This window comes from Doryrhamphus excisus, linkage group LG10 (genome assembly GCF_037039965.1).
Source record: "Doryrhamphus excisus strain RoL-2023G ecotype Guam linkage group LG10, RoL_Dexc_Guam_v1.1, whole genome shotgun sequence".
Lineage (NCBI taxonomy): Eukaryota > Metazoa > Chordata > Actinopteri > Syngnathiformes > Syngnathidae > Doryrhamphus > Doryrhamphus excisus.
The window spans coordinates 20123479-20149202 of record NC_136366.1 but is presented as its reverse complement, the minus strand read 5'-3'; the positions used below and the strand labels follow the sequence as shown (position 1 = coordinate 20149202).

The window sequence follows — 25724 nt, the reverse complement described above, 5'->3', positions numbered from 1 at the left end:
CACCCTCCCTCGTCACTTACAACCCCCCTTCTGCATGCATGTGTGTGCGTGTGTCTTTTTTTTTTTGTTTGTCGTTATGTGCAGATCTCTATGTGGAGATGCTACGGTAGCCACAAGTCACACGCCAGCCTCAGGCAGCAGCAGCAGAGGAAGATGCTACAGCTAGTGGTGCTGATGCTGCCACTCATCCGGTCCGCTCGCACTGCGCTGAATTGCCTGCCCTCCCCTCCTCCACTCTTCCCTCTTTCCCTACCCCTCCCTCGCTCGCTCGCTCCACGTTGCTCCCGGAGACTGGTCACGCCGTTTGGAAGCGTACGTGGTTCTTCCTGCTGCAGATCCCCCTCTTTTTTTTATTTTTTATCCATGCATCATCCTAGTCTTCCTCTGTGCTGCATCCTTTGCCGTCACTGCTCCTTGACATCCCGGTAAAGAGATGAGGGCGCCAAAGCTGCAGAATACCATCACATCATGTCCCGCCTACTTGACTGTGGATCTTCCATGGCACCCCTGCCTCCTAGAGACCGATAGGGGGCGGGACAAACAGTGAGTAGGACATGCTAAAAGGCAAATTTACCGACCAGTCCAGGGTGTAGTCCCGCCGGGATAGGCTCCAGCTCACCTGGGATGTGGATGATTATGCAATACACAGTCATCCAAACAAGCAGTCAGTCTTGATGTGGCATTTTTGCCATGATAACCGCAGCTTTATCGTCTTAGTACGTAATAGTACATGAAGACTGGTCTCTAGGTGTCCATAACGTTACACTGATAGGACCGTAGCCAAACAGGAAGTACGCTCTCATTGCTAATGTGTGAGTATTATTTCTGTCTAAGATGGGTTATTTTTGATGATTAGGTCTACTATATTGGGTAATACAAGTATAAAGGTGACCATAGGGGTGTTATTTCATGTCTACAGGGCTCTAATGATGACAAAAAAAGGTCATAAACAGCTACAAATATATTCATTCATTCATTCATTTTCTACTGCTTATCCTCACGAGGGTCGCAGGGGGTGCTGGAGCCTATCCCAGCTGTCTTCGGGCGAGAGGCGGGGTACACCCTGGACTGGTGGCCAGACAATCACAGGGCATATATAGACAAACAACCATTCACACTCACATTCATACCTATGGACAATTTGGAGTCGCTAATTAACCTAGCATGTTTTTGGAATGTGGGAGGAAACCGGAGTACCCGGAGAAAACCCGGGGAGAACATGCCCCAAAAGTATTCAATTCATTTATATTGATTCCTACTTCACGAAAATTCAGTTATCACGGTCGGATCTGGAAACAACTGACGATGATCAACAAGAAACGACTCTAAGCACTGAGAATTAAAACGGTGTGGCCCACACTCTTAAAAATGCTGGGTTATTTTTTTGACCCAACCGCTGGGTTGAGCCTGTTGGGTCATTTAATTGGGTAATTTTTTATTGAATTGGGTATTCTGAGAACCCAATTCGCTGGGTTATCTCTGTTATATGCTGCTGTGTTGTGATTTCCATTATTATGTGCTGGGTTATTTTGGACAACCCAAAGTGTTGGGTAGAATTTTGGACACGCGTAACAAAGCCCCGCCCACAAACTTACTTCGTTCGGACCGCACATTTCATCTGAGGAGACGAATTTCAGCATGGAGCAAATTTTGTTACATTCCCACTATTGTTTTTCCGTATAATTGACTTTATATTATTAAATACAGCTTCATAAAGTTGTTAAAATGTAAGTTTGTGAAAGCACTGTTGAGTACTAGCTTCAGGAATGGATCGGTAACCTTAGCAAACTTCCATTCCCTCCAAAAGTGGCAAGCGAACACATTCGCTGGCGAGCTATGTAGGAACCAAACTTTGTTGTTGAAGTTACAAGAGACAAGTGACGTTATGAGGACAACGTCAGTTATCTCATCAATTTGCCATTTTATGTGATATCAAGTTATAGAATCTTGTGAATTAATACGAGCGTGCTGGTTTTTTTAAGCAAGACCGCTGCATGCTAGCGGGCTTCCGTTAGCCACCGATAGTCCACTGTATACACATATACTGTATGTTGTGAGTTGTTATATAGCAAATATAACAAATATATATACATATATATATATATATATATATATATATATATGGTATATTGGCAACCCAACTTGCTGGGTTGAAATAACCCAGCCGTGTAGTAAATATGAACCCAGCGTTGGGTCATATGAACAACCCAATTGTTGGGTTAAGAGAACCAACCCAACTTGTTGGGTTAAAATAACCCAACGCGAGGTTGGTCCTATATTTAACCAGCGTTGGGTTGGGAAACAACCCAGATTGGGTTGTTTTTAACCCAGCATTTTTAAGAGTGCACTGCTAGGACCGCCACTGGTCCACTCTCTCTCTCTTTCTCCATACCTCGTCTATTCCCCCACCTTTCTCTGCAACGTCATCTTTCCTCACAGCGCTGTTGCATAACCGTACAGCGTAGCCTCTGAAAGGAGAGCAAGTCCATGATTTGACGTTACGGTGCAGTGGCAACATTTTGCATCCATCCCATCCAATGGTACACCTTGAAAGTACTTCAGTAAATGACATATGGTTAAATAAACAAACAAAAATCATCATCGTCTTATAGTCAAGGGCATGTTGTATTTCGGACAATGTTTTTATTTAAAAGAAAAAAAGTGTAAAACTGGGCTTCCCCAAGGACATCAGTGAAGCAAATTATTTAATTGCCTAATCAAAAATCATTTGTGTTTGAGTTTTGTATTGCCTTGCAATGGTGGAAGACTAATTAAAGTAAAAGCAACATAATGGTGCCAAGAAAGTGCTGGATGTGTGTCATGTCTTGGCTTGTTTGCATATATTTGCCTTCCTCGTATCGTTAAGGAGGGTGTTACATCATTTATCAGCAAAATCAAGGAGCCTTAATTATTTCCTGTCAGCTTCAGGGGAACTTTAGCGGGCTCTGGAGAATTTGCAAGGACATTCATTCATTTTCATTATTATTATTATTTTTTTTTAATCAGGAAATCAACCAAAACAAATCTGTAAGAATTATATTGTTCAGTTTATAAGTATGATCTGTTAAAGTCATCTTTCTTAAAGTCAATATATTTTTTATATTATTAGGTCTCTTATTGTTAAAAGAGAGTATTTTTATTCTGTATTCATCTCCTCTACCTTCTAGGCTCAAGCCATAGGCCAAGCTTTGTGTCAGCGCCATCTGGTGAAAATTGATGATTATTACAACTTGCTGCAGCGCATGACACAAATATCATATCGTAAAGGTTTAGCGCCCTCTAGTGGCTTTATAACAAACTGCAACATTTACGATATAGGATTCAATGTTAATAAATACAGTATTTTGGCAGTTAGACCACGGAAAGCCTGTTTAAGAATTTCTAAATATGGTTTTTAACATTATTAGTCACGCCAATTGTCACCTTTACTCCATTTATTTCATATTGCACAACTCTTGTTCGGCAGCTAGCTAGTGAGCTAACAAACTAGCAATCAAGCTCATTAGTTCGTGATACAGGTGAAAAAAACTTTTTCTCCTTAAAGTCCACTTTTCCCTCCTTCGACTTTTTCTGTTGTCCTCATTTACATTTTCTTGTAATGTTATCATTTGATTTATTTTATTTCATTTGACCAAATACGCCACCCGACTACTGCACTTGCGGACTTTGCACTGTAGGTGTCAGTAAAGTTCCAGGATTGGAATCAGCGACCAATGGACCATCTTCATATTGTGTCAATCAACCAACACATATTCAAGTATTCAATGGAATTTGTACAAAATTTGAATTTTGGTCATGAATGTTTTTTTTTATGCACAGTAAGGGGTCGGTTCCAAATAAAAAGACTACTCATGGCAGTACAAAACGGACGCAGGCTTGATGTGCATGCAACTGCACTGAGGTCATCATAAGAGCATTGTGACCATGACATTTGGGCCTCGGAACCCATAGAACGCAGCGTTAGCCCGACTAGAGCAGAACCACTGCAGAGCAAACCCACTTACTGGAATGTAAGACTTGTAAAAACGGCCCAGTCGATGAGCATTGATCAGGGAACAGCACAAGATTTGTCCTCGAGTGCTCTTGAGAGGCTCGCTCCACTTTTAGAAGGTCAGCACATTTCCCAAGATTACCACGCCGCAAAAATATTGAAACAGACACAAATCTGAAGTAATCGCAGATATTGCTGCCATCAGTGAAGATGACTGCCTTCAGCTGACACGACGAAGACGATTGAGGTTAGAAACCATGCAGAGCCGCCATGCGGGCTCCTTTACTCATCAGCACTCATGGAGAGAAGGTTTGCACCATTCTTCTCCTTGACGGGAAGCTACTCTGCATTATTGTGGCATCTTGGCTCCCACAGGCTAACTCTGAGATGATTTCTGGACGTCCGCCAGGCTGATTTTTTTTTCATTCAAGCTCTGGGATTGGAACAGAGTACGTCTGGCATGCCCTTCTCTGATGATCAATGGCTCCTAATGGAGAGGCGGCCGTGCTTAGCTTGGGAATTAAATAAGAACGCCGATTTTTTTGCGTGCCATGATGGATGAATCACAGAAATCGGATTTTTTACAATCTATTCAGTGGTGCAAGTCACACTGAGAATGTGTTAGGAAGGGTTTTTAGCTTTCTCTCTGTCCGATCAATACAGCAGAGTGTTAGGGCCACATTGAAAAAAAAAAAAATCTGACATTTCGGGAATAAAGTTGTAAATTCACAAGAAAAAAACATTTTTTTCATGTAAATGTACAACTTTTTCTTGTAAATTGACGATTTAATTTTCATGCATTTTCAACTACAGTAAACCTCGGATATATCCGATTCAATTGTTCCCACTGGTTTTGTTCGATATAAGCGAAATCCGTTATATGCGTATACCGGAAAATGTCCGTTTTACGCATATATCGGATTTTATCCATTATAAAAAGGCACTTCCTTGACTATGTTTCCAATGTACCTGGACTGGGCAATGAAAAGAGACGTAAGGTAATGAGAATTGAACTTTATTGGACTCTGAGCATAACAAATTGTTAATTAAGCTAGGCCCTGTTACGCCCGTCAGGCCTACGTTATTTCCAATAGTGAGGTTAAGATCGCATTCACTGCTATGCTAGTATTATTGACGTCACTCACTTTTATATTTGTCCTAAATCTGGACACGATGCGGCCATCCGATATATGCGAGGGAAATTGGAACGGGACTGGAGATTTTGTCCGAAATCCGTTATAAAAAATCCGATATATGCAATGAATTTTTATTGGAAATGCATTACAGAAAAATCGGTTCTTTTTTATCTGTCCGTTGTGAGCGAATTTCCGATATATCCGAGGTTTACTGTACTACACTATTATTTTTATTCCAATAACATGCCACGGGCCAATGACAACCAAAGTCCGGTTCACAACTGGCACCCGGGCTGCCCTTTGGACACCACTGGTGTTCTAAAGCAGTCATTATAATTGCTGATGTTAAAGTTGAGGGTGCAAAAGTGGCAACTTTTTGCACACTGCAGCGCTATGAAATATTGTTGAATTCTTTCCTCTCCCATTGTGTTTATGCATTCATGAATTATTATGACAGGCATGAGTCAGGACGGCTCCTGGAAGTGTTGCATCGTGTCGTAACATCGACTTTCTGCACACACAGCTTCAACACTCCTTTGTTTCATTTGAAGTTTTTCAGATTAATCGGATTAAAGAAAAAAACTAATCACTTCCCTTTTTGCTGTTGAAAGAAGAGTGGTGTGAGTGAAGAGAGGAAAGGATGCTAAGACTGAGGAAAGGAAAGAGAGATGGGGGTCATATATATATTTTTTGGGGGGGGGTGGGGTGGAGGAGGAGGCGTGAGCTGCACTGCAGCAACTGGGCGTTGGCTGGTCACATGGCGGAAGGCAGAGCGAGGCAGAGGGGAGAAGAGAGCAGGCAGAGGTTGCAAGGACGTCCCTGAAGGGAAACACAAGAAGAAGAAAGATGTGTGGCCGCGTGCAGTTTCGGAGTATAAACACCTTTTCTCTTTTCTGTCCTAATATACAAATGGAGTAATACTGCAGCCATTTGAAACAGATCCTTTCCCGCAACCTAACTGGGCTCATATGGCAGCAAATCCTCCAAAAAGTCGACACCTTGAGATCAGACCCGTCCTGCTGAAACCCACTCTCCAAACATGGCCGTCAGAAGGACTGGTAAAATGTATGTTGGTTTCCTTTTGTGAGCCCCTAAACTGCAAAGCAAGTTGTGCTGAATTCACTTTCAGGGTATAAAAACACAAAAGTTGGATCTGGACTACTGCACCAGAAGCACTAAAATGAATCAGCAATATAAAGCATGAAGCCGGACGCCTCGGTCGCCCTCAGAGAATGACGTCACAATCACGTCTCGACGAAGCAACCAATAGGAAGACGGCAATTAAGCTCACTAGCGCAGCGGCCTATTACTGATGACATTTATTTTTTATTAAATCACGACTGCCAGCCTGCCCGCCTGCCGTGGCTTTCATGGTCGTCGATGCTTTTAACAAGATTAAATAGTGTGATTCATGGCTGAGCCGATGAGTCGGAAAGCCAAAAAGAATTTGGGCAAGTGTGGTAGTCCCTGTGGTGCATTCACTGTCATCTCCATGAAAACAAGGTGTATTTGTTCCACGTGAAAGGTCTTCTGAGTGTCTTATTATTATACTGTGGTAGACAAACATGTTGCTGCACACAAAAACAGAATGGAAAATATTCCATTCCTAACATTAGTCTAAAAACAACCTGTGGAGGTCTCACTTTACAATAAGGTGCACAACAATACAGTAGTTACTGAAGAACCCATGAAGAACTCAAGAGTAGAGTAGTTGCTGAGGAACTAAGGCACATACATTTAGAGTAGTTACTGAGAAACTAACAAAGAACTTGTGAGAGACAAATGACTAAGACACACAATGTAAATTTAGAGTAATTACTGAGCAACTAATGAGTAGAGTGGTTACTGAGGAACTAAGGCATATGCATTAAGAGTAGTTACTGATGAACCTACAAATAACTAATGAGGAACTGAGTGGAGCTAATTACAAAGGCACATACATTTAGAGTAGTTACTGAGAAACTAACAAAGAACTTGTGAGAGACAAATGACTAAGACACACAATGTAAATTTAGAGTTGTAGAGTGGTTACTGAGGAACCAAGGCATATGCATTTAGAGTAGTTACTGATGAACCTACAAAGAACTAATGAGGAACTGAGTGGCGCTAATTACAAAGGCACATATATTTAGAATAGTTACTGAGGAAGTCAGGCGTACAAATGTGGAGTGGTTACTGAGGAACTAATGAGGAACAAATTACTAAGGCACATGCATTTAGAGTAGTTACTGAGGAACCTACAAAGAACTAATGAGGAACTGAGTAGTTACTGTGGCACCAGGAGGAGCTGATGACTCAGGCACATACATTTAGAGTAGTTACTAAGGAACTCAGGTAGACAAATGTGGAGTAGTTACTGAGGAACTATTGGGGAACAAATGACCAAGGCACATGCATTTTGAGTAGTTACTGAGGCAGCAATGCTGAACTAATGACTAAGGCACATACATTTAGAGTAGTTGCTGAGGCAGTAATGACTAAGGCACATACATTTAGAGTAGTTACCGAGGCAGTAATGCTGAATTAATGACTAAAGCACATACATTTAGAGAAGTTACTGAGGTACAAATGACTAAGGCATATGCATTTTGAGTAGTTACTGAGGCACTAATGCTGAACTAATGACTAAGGCACATGCATTTAGAGTAGTTACTGAGGAACCTACAAAGAACTAATGAGGAACTGAGTAGTTACTGTGGCACTAGGAGGAGCTGATGACTAAGGCACATACATTTAGAGTAGTTACTAAGGAACTCAGGTAGACAAATGTGGAGTAGTTACTGAGGAACTAATGGGGAACAAATGACCAAGGCACATGCATTTTGAGTAGTTACTGAGGAACTATTTAGTAGAGTAGTTACTGAGGCACTAATGTGAAACTAATGCCTACGACACATACATTTAGAGTAGTTTCTGAGGAATGAATGACATGCATTTTGATTAGTTACTGAGGCAGTAATGCTGAACTAATGACTAAAGCACATACATTTAGAGTAGTTACTGAGGTACAAATGACTAAGGCATATGCATTTTGAGTAGTTACTGAGGCACTAATGTGAAACTAATGACTACAACACATACATTTAGAGTAGTTACTGAGGAATGAATGACATGCATTTTGAGTAGTTACTGAGGCAGTAATGCTGAACTAATGACTAAAGCACATACATTTAGAGTAGTTACTGAGGTACAAATGACTAAGGCATATGCATTTTGAGTAGTTACTGAGGCACTAATGTGAAACTAATGACTACAACACATACATTTAGAGTAGTTACTGAGGAATGAATGACATGCATTTTGAGTAGTACCTGAGGCAGTAATGCTGAACTAATGACTAAAGCACATACATTTAGAGTAGTTACTGAGGCAGTAATGACTAAGGCACATACATTTAGAGTAGTTACCGAGGCAGTAATGCTGAATTAATGACTAAAGCACATACATTTAGAGTAGTTACTGAGGTACAAATGACTAAGGCATATGCATTTTGAGTAGTTACTGAGGCACTAATGTGAAACTAACAACTACAACACATACATTTAGAGTAGTTACTGAGGAATGAATGACATGCATTTTGAGTAGTTACTGAGGCAGTAATGCTGAACTAATGACTAAAGCACATACATTTAGAGTAGTTACTGAGGTACAAATGACTAAGGCATATGCATTTTGAGTAGTTACTGAGGCACTAATGTGAAACTAATGACTACGACACATACATTTAGAGTAGTTACTGAGGAATGAATGACATGCATTTTGAGTAGTTACTGAGGCAGTAATGCTGAACTAATGACTAAAGCACATACATTTAGAGTAGTTACTGAGGTACAAATGACTAAGGCATATGCATTTTGAGTAGTTACTGAGGCAGCAATGCTGAACTAATGACTAAGGCACATACATTTAGAGTAGTTACCGAGGCAGTAATGCTGAATTAATGACTAAAGCACATACATTTAGAGTAGTTACCGAGGCAGTAATGCTGAATTAATGACTAAAGCACATACATTTAGAGTAGTTACCGAGGCAGTAATGCTGAATTAATGACTAAAGCACATACATTTAGAGTAGTTACCGAGGCAGTAATGCTGAATTAATGACTAAAGCACATACATTTAGAGTAGTTACCGAGGCAGTAATGCGGAATTAATGACTAAAGCACATACATTTAGAGTAGTTACCGAGGCAGTAATGCTGAATTAATGACTAAAGCACATACATTTAGAGTAGTTACCGAGGCAGTAATGCTGAATTAATGACTAAAGCACATACATTTAGAGTAGTTACCGAGGCAGTAATGCTGAATTAATGACTAAAGCACATACATTTAGAGTGGTTACCGAGGCAGTAATGCTGAATTAATGACTAAAGCACATACATTTAGAGTAGTTACCGAGGCAGTAATGCTGAATTAATGACTAAAGCACATACATTTAGAGTAGTTACCGAGGCAGTAATGCTGAATTAATGACTAAAGCACATACATTTAGAGTGGTTACCGAGGCAGTAATGCTGAATTAATGACTAAAGCACATACATTTAGAGTAGTTACCGAGGCAGTAATGCTGAATTAATGACTAAAGCACATACATTTAGAGTAGTTACCGAGGCAGTAATGCTGAATTAATGACTAAAGCACATACATTTAGAGTAGTTACCGAGGCAGTAATGCTGAATTAATGACTAAAGCACATACATTTAGAGTAGTTACCGAGGCAGTAATGCTGAATTAATGACTAAAGCACATACATTTAGAGTAGTTACCGAGGCAGTAATGCTGAATTAATGACTAAAGCACATACATTTAGAGTAGTTACCGAGGCAGTAATGCTGAATTAATGACTAAAGCACATACATTTAGAGTAGTTACCGAGGCAGTAATGCTGAATTAATGACTAAAGCACATACATTTAGAGTAGTTACCGAGGCAGTAATGCTGAATTAATGACTAAAGCACATACATTTAGAGTAGTTACCGAGGCAGTAATGCTGAATTAATGACTAAAGCACATACATTTAGAGTGGTTACCGAGGCAGTAATGCTGAATTAATGACTAAAGCACATACATTTAGAGCACCTCAAGAGTCAAAAGTAAACAAAGCCTAAGGATACGTATTCCATTACTGTTGGAACATCATTACAAGTCAATTTGGCATAATGGGGGCCCTTTAAATACTCTCATGCACAATAGCATTGTTGACACCATTTGGCCCCCAACATTTGCATTAATGTGATGTCATGGAGCCATGGAGCGACTGCCTTGCTTTCAGCATTTAGACCACCGCATAAAAGCATTACAGCTAATCCTCGTCTGTCTGCTCCCACAGACCTTTAGGATATGGATGCCTTTTGGATTCTTCACCTTTTGTGCAATGAAAACCAAATGCAAACAATCTAATGTCGTCAATAAAGGCTTCGGAAAACATTGATATCTTAGCTTGCGTGTTGTAGGAGGTAAAGTATGACGGAGTATTCATGTCAAATTGACGAAGCTTCAGATTTTTATATTTATATGATATGATTACTATCACTATTATTATTATTATATTACATTATAATGGGACAGCAAAACAGACAGTTGTTGAGCACAAACAGATTAGCATATGGGTTAGCACAGGGGTGGGCAAACTACGGCCCGGGGGCCACATCCGGCCCGCCAAGTGTTTGAATACGGCCCGCCCAATCTTTCCAAAGTATTTCATTTAAACTCAACATACAACCTGGCATCATGGCCTGAGCCAACCTTTTGATGGTTTTATCAATTTCCTTTTTTGACATGGTCTGTTGTTTACAAAGTGCTCCTGAAAAAAGGGACACAAGCACATAATAATAATAATAATTATTATTATTAGATTATTATAATAATTATTAGAACTATTATGATTATTATAATTATTATATTAATGCTAATTATTATATTAATTATATATAATATTATTGTTATATTTGCATATTTTACATAATAATAATATAATAATTATTATTTTAATTTTATTGTAATTATTATAATATTTTATTATTTTTAAAATATTTAAATATAAATATAAAATAATAAATAATAATAGCAGATTGCATGACAATTTTACAGATACAATAATACCAGGTGGACTGTTACGTGTAAAATATATAAATAATAAAATATTATAATAATTACAATAAAATTAAAATAATAATTATTATATTATTATTATGTAAAATATGCAAATATAACAATAATATTATATATAATTAATATAATAATTAGCATTAACATAATAATTATAATAATCATAATAGTTCTAATAATAATCTAATAATAATAATAATAATTTTTATTATTATTATTATTATTATGTGCTTGTGTCCCTTTTTTCAGGAGCACTTTGTAAACAACAGACCATGTCAAAAAAGGAAATTGATAAAACCATCAAAAGGTTGGCTCAGGCCATGATGCCAGGTTGTATGTTGACTTTAAATGAAATACTTTGGAAAGATTGGGCGGGCTGTATTCAAACACTTGGCGGGCCGGATGTGGCCCCCGGGCCGTAGTTTGCCCACCCCTGATGTAGACTGTAAACAAACTAAAATCATGCATGAGTTGACATTCGTCTTCCTCTCATTCTCCACATATCCATCCATCCATCCATCCATACACATCTGTTTTTCGCCGAGTATGTGCTCCCTTTGTTTTGTATAAGTTGAGTCAGCAAGACGCTTTTTTCTGGCACTATGACAAGCGCTGTCTTGTTATTACTTGAGATGCTTTCACTACCCTGCTGTAGATCAAGGGTGACAAAAAGTCAATAAATAAGGGGTGGGAATAATTGAAGTAATAGACTATGTTGGATGGAATAACATGATAATGAAGTAGCAGTAAAGGTAATGACTGATATGGTTGACTTTTTACTCTGGTTCAGCCCGCTCATAACCAGGATGCAACACCACATGAGTTGTACTTCCCACTCGTACTTTTTTACCTTTTGCGCAGCCTCATGAAATATGTAAGCTGATGCATTGCCATTGGCCATGCACGTTTGCACAACCGAATCAGCTTACTCGACGGTGGTACAGCACTGCTCAACTCCAAAGGACTTAAAAAAATGTATTTATAGAATTAAAAGTAGTTAATTTTAGCATATGTTTACACCCTGGAGTATCAGTTGTCATAAAAGTGTGTTTCAATGCACGCTAGGGGACTTTGTGTCGTGTGCACAATAGACACAGCAAAGATTGGATTCAAAGAAACAAATTAGCTGAGTCACCAAGGCTTCAATGAGTCATCTCTTATTTTCTTCTATTCCTGCATTTTTCTTACTTGAGGAGCTCCAGTGAAGAGCGAGTGCCAAGCTGCGGAAGCATTGTCATGCATAATGTAGCGTCAGGTGCAGCCGCAAGGGTCGTCCCCAGGGAGAGAGGCATGGCAGGGCAGGGCAGGGCTGCAGAGCCTATGGAAAAAACAAACAAACAAAAAAAAAAAAAGAAATCAAAAGCATGATAAGACAGAACGCCTGATTGCTGCGATGCTTTGAGCAGGAATAATTGCTATACTTTGCGGAAAATGGTACCCGCTGTTGGAACTTGTAATTTGTTGATTGGTTGGTTTCTTTATAAGTGGAATATAAAAAGGAAAATATAAGAAAAATTAAAAATATAAAAAGGAACTAAGAAAAAAATAAAAATAAATAAATGAAAAATAACTGGAATATTTTCATATATTTCACAATCAATTAAATATGGTTTTTAACATTACTAGAGAACCCTAGACATGAAATAACACCCCTATTGTATTTTTACATTGGTATTACCCAATACAGAGTTGGGTTGTAGCTGCAATAAAAGCCTGTTGTTCCGGCGATCAAGTCTGGTGCTTGTCTCACCGGATACTGACATCTAGTGACCGATATAGAGTAAGACGTATCTTCTTAATTGCTTTTTTTTTTAATGGAATTAAATATTCTTTATATGAATTATTCACTATTCATGATTGACTTTTGTTGCTGCACTGCCAAATTCTCTGAAACACATTTGGAGGTGGCTTGTGGTCGACAAATCAACATCCCAATTCACGGTCAACAGCTCGGGTGAACGATGACCTACTGCACGCTGGCTGCATCTGTGGTGCTGCGGATGAGCCTTTTATTGTGGCCAGGCTGGGGCAACAAAAGGTTGTGGAGCTTTGAGTTCAGCTCATGAAAGATGACAGCAAAAACAACATTGACATTTTATTATTATTATTTAAGACACAATGAATAATCCCCCCTCCCCAACTTAAAATGGTCTGGCCCCAAAAACTGGACTAAATCCCTTAAAAACAGTAATAGACCATTTTTAAAAATACAATTTTAGGTTATTTGGATGAAAAGTGGAACAGTTCCCCCACCCCAGAATGCAAACGGAGGTACGTATGTCAAAGTTTCCGACAGCATACGTTCAATCAACTGACTTGGGGACTTGAGGGCGACTGTCAGAGAATATTATGTGCTAATTAGCAGGATTGACTACATGGGCTCCGCACTGTGTGACAATTTTAGACAACTAATTAGAGCGTGTAAATAAATCTGCTCTGCCACTTTCACCACAATCACTTTCATTAAAAGTACAAATTGAAAAGGTAATCCAGTGTGGGGGGGGGGGCTGCACGGCGGTCGAGTGGACCTCGCAGCTAGGAGACCCGAGTTCAATTCCACCCTCGGCCAATCTCATGCTATGTTTTATCCAGGGACTCCGGTTTCCTCCCACATTCCAAAAACATGCTAGGTTAACTGGCGACTCCAAATTGTCCATAGGTATGAATGTGAGTGTGAATGGTTGTTTGTCTATATGAAGAGCTTGCAACCAAAAGGCGCTAAATCCATTTTGACTGATTTCGAGAAAATCAATGATTTTTAATTACGCACATATCAATCTATTTGGTCATCAAGTCTATATTGCAAATGAAAGAGCTATCAATATAGGTCATAAAAATGCATGCTATAAAAATCCTGCACACACCATGTATTTTATATATTTTCTTTTTAATTATTTTTTTTTCGGATTTAGCGCCTTTTGGCTGAAATGATGGATTTAGCGCCTTTTGGCTGAAATAAATTTGAAGTCACCTTTAACTTCTTCAATGGCATTGTTGTAAAAGAATGTAAGGTGCTTTAATGTGCTATGCTAATAAAATAATTACAACACAGAAGCCATTCTCAACATACAATACAAAATAATTATTATTAATTAAATTAATAAAAATGTTATTAAAAGCAGTGCTCATATTTGACTGCACCATGAAGGTGACAGTGACAAAAATCATCTCATTACAAACTCTTTACATTGTATGTTTTTTAGTACAAGTAAAATAATGTTTCTCATGAAAGTTGGAGGTGTCAAGGTAGAGACATGCCTTTTATGGCGTAAAAAAAACTTCCATGTTACAGAATACTGTAAAAACACAATTTGTGTTCTCCTGAATTGCATAACATACTGTAACTATCATACGTGTACTTAATGTACACAAACAAAACAGGATGCGCACTGATACTGGCTTTCTGTATGTGCAATGATAATTGTATTCTTCTCTCTGATTGGTCAGATTATCAATAGATGGGAAACTTGGGCCAATCAGAATAAAGAATAAAGAAAGGGATTTAGCTCCTTTTGGTTGAAATCTGAAATGGAAATAGCGCCTTTTGGTTGAAAGCATAAATTTCATATCACTTTTTTTCATATTTTTAAAAATGATTTCAAGACCAAAATATGTGATTTGGATACACATGACAGAGGTCTATTAAACTCGTGAAAATTGGATTTAGCGCCTTTTGGTTGCAAGCTCTTCATATGTGCCCTGTGATTGGCTGCCACCTTGCCACCTTAAAGATCACGTGCACTATATATATGTGTGTGTTGGGAAAAGTCCTAAATGTGATTATATGAATGCTTATCAAGCCATTCCAGTTGAAGGTCTTTTAAATGAAATATGATCTTGTGGTCTTAATATAACCATATATAAAAGTAATAAACTAGATATAAAAACAAAAGGGTACGACAAGACTGTGTTGTTTATCTCAATAAACTTAATGTCAGCCTTCCAGACGGAACTCAATATTGTTACTGCAATACAACGTTCTTACGTTTCTGCAGGCACAGCAGACACATTTACGTAATGAGGGTTGAATGGACAGTACACACACACACACACACACACACACACACACTGAGCCGTATCAGGATTCTGCAGTTCAGCCTCTGCAGCAGGACTCCGCCTTCCTCTCACATTCATCAGCAGCTCGCTGACGTGCCCCAGAGACGTACAGCGATGCCTTGCCAGGGACCAAAGCCACCCACTGACCACTTTGACACCGTAGGCACACCCGCACAACTGAATGACATCCAACACGAGAAGTAGAATAAAACACGTTTCAACAGGCTACGCCCTCATGGTGACCTACACAGACGCTGCAGTGAGGAACTTGTACTGGTACTTTGTGAGGAAAAAAAAATAGTGTTTTGTTTAGTCAACTGTAAAGACGACCACAAAGAAAACCAGCAATCTTCTGTTGGAGCTCAGATACAGAAATGATACAGGATGGAAGCTGTGGTTTTGGTTAGCAACTAAGTTAGCGGAGAGGTTGTTACAGGCGAAATGATCTGACACATTTGTGGGTTAAATAAAAGGCAAATAAAGTAAAGAAACAAAAAATGTTTTTGTTTTCGAAAAGTACATATAATGTCATTCTGTTTCATTATGTGCATTCGTTTAAATGCAGATCCAGTAGCTAAGAAGTTGGTAACCCATAACAAGATGGTGATTCCAGCTGGTACGGGATCATGTCTACCAACATTGAAGTCCAAACGGAACGCTGGTTGTGTTGCAGTTTCAGATTTGTTTGTTTTGATCAACGTTTCCACAATGAAAGTTCGATGCTCACCAGTCCAATTCATGGCAGCAACTGCAAAAGAAACGAAAAACAATGGCATGTACTTTTCGAAAAATAAAAACACTTTTTTGTGTCTTTACTTTATTTGCCTTTTATTTAACCCACAAATGTGTCAGATCATTTTGCCCGATCCTGTATAAAGTGCACTAAGAAAGTCCGGTAAAAAAAAAAAAACAATGCAAAAGTCTACTCGGTTTTTATGATGGCAAATTGCAATGTTATGAAAAGTGATAAGATGAATGGTAATTAATTGCAAAGTCCTTAAAGAATGAAAATGAACTTAATCCCCAAAAACTATTTCCACTGCATTTCAGCCCTGCCACAAAAGGACATTAATAGTAATTCTCTGGTTAACATAGGTTAGAGCGGGGGTCGGCAACCCACATGGGGCTCTTTCGGGCCCTAGTGGCTCCCTGGAGCTTTTTGAAAAATGTTTGAAAATGGAAAAAGATGGGGGAGAGAAATATATTTTTTGGTTTCTGTAGGAAGGTAGAGTAAATATTAAATTTCGACATTTCTGTCAACAAAGATTTGAGTCAAAGCCTGTGACACACGTTTCAGCAGGGCAGGATGCCAGGCTGGTGGCTGTTGTAAACAAACTGGCGGCACATTAAACGGGTAAGAACACAATCTTTTCATAGTCACATATTTAGTAACAAAGTGGCTGTTTTTATGAAGTGATTTCTGATTTTGGAAAGACACTTAGGGATACAGTAAAGTCTCGTTATATCGATATAACCGGACTATCCATATATCCGATCCTGCGTCGAACTGCATTAAAAGTGGGAAATAATTCACATAACCCGCCCCACATAGCTGGCCAAACACATGCCTGCAACAGAAGAACCAACTGCAGCATGTACATATGAAAAACAGTGATTATTGCAAGCGATAAAAAGATATCTGAATACAACACAATTAAATACATGTATTTGTACACTTGTGTCTTCGTTGGAATAGGTGTGTATGCTATGTCAGTTGGTTCTTCTGTTGCAGGCATGTGTTTGGCCAGCTATGTGGGGCGGGTTGAGCATGACCTGTGAACCAGGAAGTGCGGGAATCGGTGTGTGTGCTGCGCTCTGGTGGTGGAAGTGTGAAAAATAAAGTTGACTGGATGCAGCCGTTCGCCGTGTTCTTTTTTGGCATTGAAATCCTTAAGCAAAGATTGATTTAAGCTGCTTTTGTATCGATATAAGCAGACCAAATTGGCTGGCGGGAGATGAAAAGGGCATCGTAGTAACCGGATTATCATAATAACCGGGTATCGTACTAACGGAACTAATTATATCATAAAAGACTAGAAATTTGCCGGGAAATGAAAATAGTATCGTAATAAGTAGTAATTCGTTATAACCGATATCGATATAACGAGACTTTACTGTATTATTGTGTTTTGTTGCTCGGGTCCGAGTGTTACAGGCATTTGCCTTGGACAGCTATGTAGGGTGAACTTGCCTGACCTTTGAACCAGGGTGTTCGTCCGGTGTGAAATGCCTCGGGGCTGGAATGTTAAAATAAAGTTGGTTGGGGCTAATATAGGCTAATATAGCTAACATAGAAACATACAGCATGTGTTGCCTTCATTATAAGGCTTTGAATTTTTGCGGCTCCAGACACATTTGTCTTTTTGGTCCAATACGGCTCTTTCAACATTTTGGGTTGCCGACTCCTGGGTTAGTGTTGACAAAGAAGGCGCAAAGAAGCAACTTTTTTCCAAGATAAACAGGGACAGACTTGGTGTTCTGCATGTGTTGGAATCCTGAAGACTGGGGTAAAAACATTTTTTTCTGATGAACGGACTTTGTGATTGTTGGAGGCATTCAGGAAAAAGCTTGCTTAGAAAAGAAAAGGTGAACACTACCATTAGTCCTGTGTCACGCTAACAGTAAAGCATTTTTAAATCATGATTGGTACCAATGGTACCACAACAAAGCAACTTCTCCCAACCATCCAAGAATAGTTTGGTCCCTTTGAGGCATCATAACATCTGACTAAAATATCTTGAAAAACTTTTGGCCCCAACTGTACCACAAGTCTCCGTATCTTATTGTCCTCATCAGGCTGCCCTCGGCCCAGAGGCAGGGCACATCCCGGGCCGGTCGCCAGTCAGTCAGGACACATAAACAACCCGTCCCACTCAAACAGTCACACCTGAATGAAGCGTACAAACGTTCATTCGGTAACTACATCGAGTTTCACGGCAATTCCAGTTAGTGGCAGCATTGGATTTCACGCCATTCATATCAGTCATGACTAAGCCGCTTTGTGATACCCGAGCCAAAAGCAGAGCCCGGCTAGCCTTGCCGAGTCATGTGATCACTTCAATGTATGGCTGCACTGCAAGCTGAAGCACATTCACTTGCTAGCAAAAATATTTAAAGGTGGATGATGGAGACCGTAGGTGTGTCTCTGTGTGTGTGTGTGTGGAGACAAGCGAGGAGGGGGGAGGGTTGCAGAAAAGGGGGTGACGAGTGACTCTGCAGATTTCAACAAGAGGCCATATTCCAGGATATTGGAAGTGGCTGGCCTGAGAGGACTCTGGAAATTGACAGCAGATGTTTTTGTGATTAAACTGCATATGATTAGAAAATGCTACGTTTGCACTGCAGAGGAGATGGAGGTGTTGATGGATTCGGGACAGGAAGCTCATTTAATGAGTAAATAAATACACACACACATAGTTTTCCTACTTGTTATGATCCTAACAGTCCATCTGGTACTACTGATCTTATTATAGCTGTAGAAGTGTCATGCAATCTGCGGTTTGTGCTTTGGTCCCTTTTTTGGTGCTTTGGTTGCTTTGCATGAATGCATGCTAAAATGCTAAATCCTTCACGCGGTCTGGAGCCTCTCTGAAGATGCTGTGGTGTCGTTCCTATGATTACCGTAACCCGTCAATCACTAGAAAGTGAAGAGTCTCCACTGGAATCAGCCGGGTAGTTACTTACTGAATAAAGACAACAACAGACCTGCCAACCTTGAGGAGATGTTATGCCTGTAGCCCCCCTCACACCCCGCCTCTCCCCGGACACCTGACTGCACCCCCACAGACTAGGTTGTTCCTTCAGATTAAACACGCTAAAAGGCTTTGTCAGTTTAACTTGTTACCTCCTTGCAATGAACCTGTGTGACACTGATGGAGTAATCGAGGGTCTAACGGTACTACATCTTCATCTGCCCGCCCTCCCGCTGATCATCGACTTCCTGCTGAAGGCGAGCAAAGCTGCTGACGCCGGCGAGCACATGTCAGCACACTGATGGCCTCTTCTCGATGCGTCTTGTGGGCGTGTTGGTGCACACACACACACACACACGTCGGTGTTTCCGACATCGCAAACAGCATGCTCAACATGCAAGTGTAGGACTTGATGCCATTTCAACTCGCGGGTTACATTTAATGTACTGTCTCATTATAACATGAACGTGTCCTATGATTGACTGGAAACCAGTCCCGGGTGTACCGCACCTCTTGCCTACGTCAGCTGAAATAAACTCAACTCACCTCTGACCTCCATGAGGATTAAAGATGGAAAAGGAATGAAGTAACAACATAAATGTGTCATAAATCAGGGTAATGAATTTTGAATTTCACGTACCTAATGAATTGAGCAGTTCATTTAGAGTAGTTACCGTGGAACTAATGAATAACTAATGAGGAACCAATGAGTGTAGTAGTTACTGAGGAACTAAGGCACGCACCGTCAATCTAGAGTAGTTACTGAGGAACTCGTGAAAAACCGAGTGCCTAATAAATTGAGTAGTTACTGAGGATACATTTGGAGTAGTTACTGAGGAACTAATGAAAAACTAATGAGGAAGTAATGAATTGAGTTGTTACTGAGAAACTAAGGCATGTACAGCCAATTTTGACTAGTTACTGACAAACTAATGAAAAACTAACGAGGAAGTAATGAAGTGAGTAGTTACTGAGGAACTAAGGCAAATATTGTAAATGTAGAGTAGTTGCTGAGGAACTAATGAAAAACTAATGCACACCTAATGAATTGAGTAGTTACTGATGAACTAAGGCATACACAGTGAATTTAGAGTAGTTACTGAGGAACTAATGAAAAACTAATGAAGTAATGAATTGCATAGTTACTGTCGAACTAAGGTACATACAGTAATTTTAGAGTAGTTACTGAGGAACTAATGAAAAACTGATGAGGAAGTAATGAATTGAGTAGTTACTGAGGAACTAACACATGTACATTTAGAGTAGTTACTTTGGAACTAATTAATAACTAATGATGAAGTAATGAATTGAGTAGTTATTGAGGAACTAAGGCATATGCAGTAAATTTAGAGTAGTTACTTTAGAACTAGTGGCTAGGGTTAGGTGGGTTTGTTAACTACTGTATTTTTGTGTACCTTATTGTAGCGTGTTCCCCATTTCCTTGCTAAGTAGTTGAAATAAATGACATGGTTGTGGTTCACTGCAAAATATGGCAACATATACAGTAACGTCTCGTTATATCGATATCGGTTAAAACGAATTACTACTTATTACGATACTATTTTCATTTCCCGGCAAATTTCTAGTCTTTTATGATATAATTAGTTCTGTTTGTACGATACCCGGTTATTATGATAATCCGGTTACTACGATGCCCTTTTCATCTCCCGCCAGCCAATTTGGTCTGCTTATATCGATACAAAAGCAGCTTAAATCAATCTTTGCTTAAGGATTTCAATGCCAAAAAAGAACTTCCTGGTTCTTCTGTTGCAGGCATGTGTTTGGCCAGCTATGTGGGGCGGGTTGAGCATGACCTGTGAACCAGGAAGTGCGGGAATCGGTGTGTGTGCTGTGCTCTGGTGGTGGAAGTGTGAAAAATAAAGTTGACTGGAAGCAGCCGTTCGCCGTGTTCTTTTTTGGTATTGAAATCCTTAAGCAAAGATTGATTTAAGCTGCTCGACATTGTTCTATACTATAGAACAATGTCGAGTGCATTATTGCCCACTTTTAATGCAGTTCGGCGCAGGATCGGATATATCGACAGTCCGGTTATATCGATATAACGAGACTTTACTGTAGTTGAAATAAATGACATGGTTGTGGTTCACTGCAAAATATGGCAACATATATATTTCTCGGGTGAAGGTTGCCCCTCACAGCGTAAACATGGTTGCACACTTCACTAGAAGTAAGCAAAAATGATGTTTTAACTGTACCTTTAATAATAGTATAGTTCTTGATTTGTCACGTTAGATGTCAGTGTGTGGAGAAAAGAACCGCATCCTCCCGATGCACAGAGAGAGAGAGAGCGAGGTAGAGAGAGTGAGAGCTACTGATGCATTGCAGATAAACTGCAGTGTAACCCCTCCCTCTCTCATCACCTATACCCCCCCTCCCCCGTTCCCTGATACTCACACACCCTTGTTGCTCATTTGTTCCCCGCCATTGTACACACACGTCACTTGTCCTGCAGAACCACCCACTAAACCCCCCACTAACATCACCATCCCGCACCATCTATACATCCCGTCACACCCTGCTTACCTCCACATCTTCTTCTGTAACCTTTACCCCTCTCGCTGCTGTCCATATCAGGACACCGGATCAATGTGGACTTCCTGGAAAAGAGCCGTGGAAAGTAGAAGACTTACATAATATAATACAATGTATAGACACAAGTATTGAGACACGCATCTTATCAAAACATGATGGCCAAAGCTACCTTTCAACCTCCACCAAGGAGAGGACACATGTGTCAATGTATGTTTTCCAGACAGGCCACTCGTTCTTATTAGGCCACAGCATCTGAAAAGAAGCCAGATTGTGAAAAAGTGGGGTGACAGTACGGTGAAAGAGTCGACAGCAAAAGAATGCTGAAGCGTTGAATCCTTGACTTCACTGACTAAGTGAAATTGGATAAGATGCTGGGGAAAACTAATGTCCTGCGGCACAGCGGTTGGGAATCACTGGGCTATACAGGATGCAGCCCACTAACTTATATACAATCTCATGCTTTCTAATGTTTGGTTGAACATTTTATTCAAACAGCGTGGGAGAGGGAATTGCTGACCACAAGACATCACTTTGGGTATTATGATCAATTATGAACAGAAATACTTAAGGAAGAGCCGATAGACCCATTGTGTATACGCACAAGTTGTGGTGCCTTCATGACGACTAGTTCACAGATATTATTTATGCCACAAATTTTGAACATTTCAAATGTTTTCTACATATTTCACGCTTTAATCATTGCTATGCAAAATTCATTCATTCATTTTCTACCGCTTATCCTCACGAGGGTGACAGGGGTGCTGGAACCTATCAAGAGGCGAGGTACAGGGGGACGGGTAAAACCCAGGTTGGGGTGGTGCTGACTCATGACCCGGGTATCCTTTTTCCATCTTCTCTGGAGGAGAGATAACAAATAACAAATTATCAGTACTGTACAATATAGTGGACAATAATATGTATAGTGTATTGTATTGTGTATTGTATAGTGTACAATAATATAAGTTAATAATAACATAGTATTTGTGGTAGTAATCACACAATGTCATATTTTGTTGGTTTATATCTCTTATATGTTCTCAAGTCAGTACTTTGCATACAATTGTAGACGAATGTACTACACTAATTCCTCATTTATGGCGGGAAATTGGTTCCGGACCGGACCACGAGAAATGAAGAAGATGGATTACTTATTGATAAATACATTTTTCTGTGTTTACAGCATAGAAAAGCGGCTTACAACTTTCTAAATGTGTGTTTTTTTAACATTATTAGAGACCTCTATACATGAAATAACACCCCTATAGTCACATTTACAACCCAAAGAAAGAGAAAAGAAGAGAAAAAAAAAGAAAAAAAAAGGCGGGGTACACCCTGGACAAACAACCATTCACACTCACATTCATACCTAGTATGGACAATTTGGAGTGGCCAATTAACCTAGCATGTTTTTGGAATGTGGGAGGAAACCGGAGTACCCGGAGAAAACCCACGCATGCACGGGGAGAACATGCAAACTCCACACAGAGATGGCCGAGGGTGGGATTGAACTGGGGTCTCCTAGCTGTTAGGTCTGCGCACTAACCACTCAATGCAACATTGCAAGGACAAAATGTGTGGCTTTAGCAATGTGTGTTTTGTTGTCAAAGACAGGCCTAACGTTTTGATCTCCTTATCCGTTCTGCATGTTGTCCTCTAGGGGACGTGTGTCAATAGTCCAACATAACCATAATAAGTAGCTGAATGTGCAATAACACCAATCCACCAACGTGTGAAGGCTTTGAAGAGCATGTACAGTCGCACATTTATCGACAATTTGAGTCCGCTTTGCTTCATCCCAGATGTTGTCATGTTGCTGTGAAGGACACTGCGCTGACAAGCGTGGCGATACCTGAAGGTAAACGATACCGCGCTGGAGAAGATCGATTTGTTGTTGGAGGTCGAAGGAGCAATAACGTTATCGCTGTGAACAAGAGCAGGCCGACAATATGGTGACTGCGGAGCAGATGGTGTGACGGCAGGTGAGACACAAGAGCAGGGCGGGGCGCGTTCAAAGGAGCTAATCCAGCAGCAGGGTTGAAGGAGGTTCATGTCAAATACATTCCATCCAACCATGTGATCACCAATGACTGTTCTCTGAAAAAAAACTTTCAAATTTAAGCATTTAGACAATTACGTACAGTTGTATGCAAAACTTTGGGCACCCTTGACAATGTACATTTATTTATTTTTAATGAATTGGACAGGTGCAGAAATATGGGCATACCTGAATACCTCTATCTACCTAGCACTGGTTCAGCGGAAAACAAAATGTGAGGTCATGAAGCGTTGAATTTCAACGATAGAAGCATCCATTCATCTAATCAAATGTATTTAAGTTGGCCACCCCAAACACAGGTAGGCCAGAGAGTGGTTATATATGGAGAGCGTACGTGTACAACATGCGCCGCCCAAGCAAGATGTGTTGCTATTGCAGTAGTGACGCCTCCCATTACACGGCCCATTAGTCTTGGAGCCCAAACACACCCTCCACTTGTCAACCTCAGCGGCGGGCTGAGCATCATTGGCATCATCATTATTACACCTCTCTGCTGGCTCATGATATTCTGTGTACTGTATGTACTCATACAACATAATGTATATAATAGTGTTACTATAATATAAGGTCACTAACACTAAACATCCCTCAAAGATGTCGGTTGTGTAGTTTTTGCTACCCTGAAACCATCAAACAAAGGCCTGTTGTGTGTTTTTGTGTGATATTGCTATCCCAACAGCAACAATGTATACTACACGAAATACCAGTGAATCTCACCTGGTAGGTCGGAACCTAAAAGTGGGTTTTGATGGGTTGGGGGTCTTTGCCTATAGAAAAAGAAATACAAACATAATGATTTCCATGATATGGGATCGAACGTTAATAAATTGAATATACAGTAAAGTCTCGTTATATCGATATCGGTTATAACGAATTACTGCTTATTACGATACTATTTTCATTTCTAGTCTTTTATGATACAATTAGTTCCCTTAGTACGATACCTGGTTATTATGATAATCCGGTTACTACGATGCCCTTTTCATCTCCCGCCAGCCAATTTGGTCTGCTTATATCGATACAAAAGCAGCTTAAATCAATCTTTGCTTAAGGATTTCAATACCAAAAAAGAACACGGCGAACGGCTGCTTCCAGCCAACTTTATTTTTCACAGCACACACACCGATTCCCGCACTTCCTGGTTCACAGGTCATGCTCAACCCGCCCCACGTAGCTGGCCAAACACATGCCTGCAAATAATCACTTTCATATGTACATGCTGGCGTTCGTGGTTCTGTTTTACTTTTAATGCAGTTCAGCGCAGGATCGGATATATGGATAGTCCGGTTATATCGGTATTTTTTCCGACTCCCGAGAATATCGATATAATGACACTTTACTGTATTTAGAGCCTATAAAACCAGTTTATGACATTCTAAATTGAGATAGCATAGCTAGTGGCCTTTTCGTAAACACCCCCTTTTGCTAAACCAACGTGTCAAATTGAAATATATCTTCTCACAAAAAGCGTTTTCTCGTTTTCTGTACATCATTATGTTTTGACTAATAATAGACCACAGCCTACTATTATCTAGCAATAATCCGCGACATTGCGAGGGACGACGGGAATGACGGGAATGTCTGGAAATGGAACTCACGCTCTCGTTTCAGGGTGACTCGGTCAAGCTTGAGTGGCAGAGGAAGGACATGGAGTTGGAGACATAGCGGACATAGTCTGCTCGACACACAGCTGAAGATATCTGCTGGAGAGGAGCACAGCATCAAGAGACAGCATCTTAGCGCTGCGGCTTAAGTTGTGTTGAAAACAGTCCCGCAAAATATGAGCTATATCAGAGACGTTAGAGTTTAAAAATCCCTGCAGTTTGTAGACAAACTTTAGGCTACTCCGTGTGCTTCATTTTGGGCTCTTTGTCCAAAGAAATAGCTTTAACATACTCACAAGCAAATAGACACAAAAGTGTCATTTTTGCATATCCACGCCAGCATAACAACCAAACAACAACAAAAGTGGCCGTGCTTTGTGATTAGGGTGTGGAACTGTACTGCATCGTACTGACAGCTGCTTCTAATACTTCACCTATACTAAAAGAAATACGGCTTTGCAGATGTTCCTGGAGTCAATGCTTGTGAAAAGCTGCTGACTCAGCTCATATTCCACGCCAGCAATGC

The 25724-nt window shown here is 40.1% G+C and overlaps 1 long non-coding RNA gene across 1 annotated transcript; it reads right to left on the bottom strand.

Moving 5' to 3' along the window:
• Window positions 1-3502: 3502 nt before the first annotated feature.
• On the bottom strand, window positions 3503-23309 carry LOC144901148 (uncharacterized). The gene is made up of 5 exons (XR_013629314.1): window positions 22271-23309; window positions 21708-21790; window positions 21530-21603; window positions 12426-12555; window positions 3503-5946 (listed from the first exon to the last, which is right to left on the bottom strand). It is a non-coding gene; the product is annotated as an uncharacterized LOC144901148 (long non-coding RNA).
• Between the last annotated feature and the right edge of the window lie 2415 nt (window positions 23310-25724).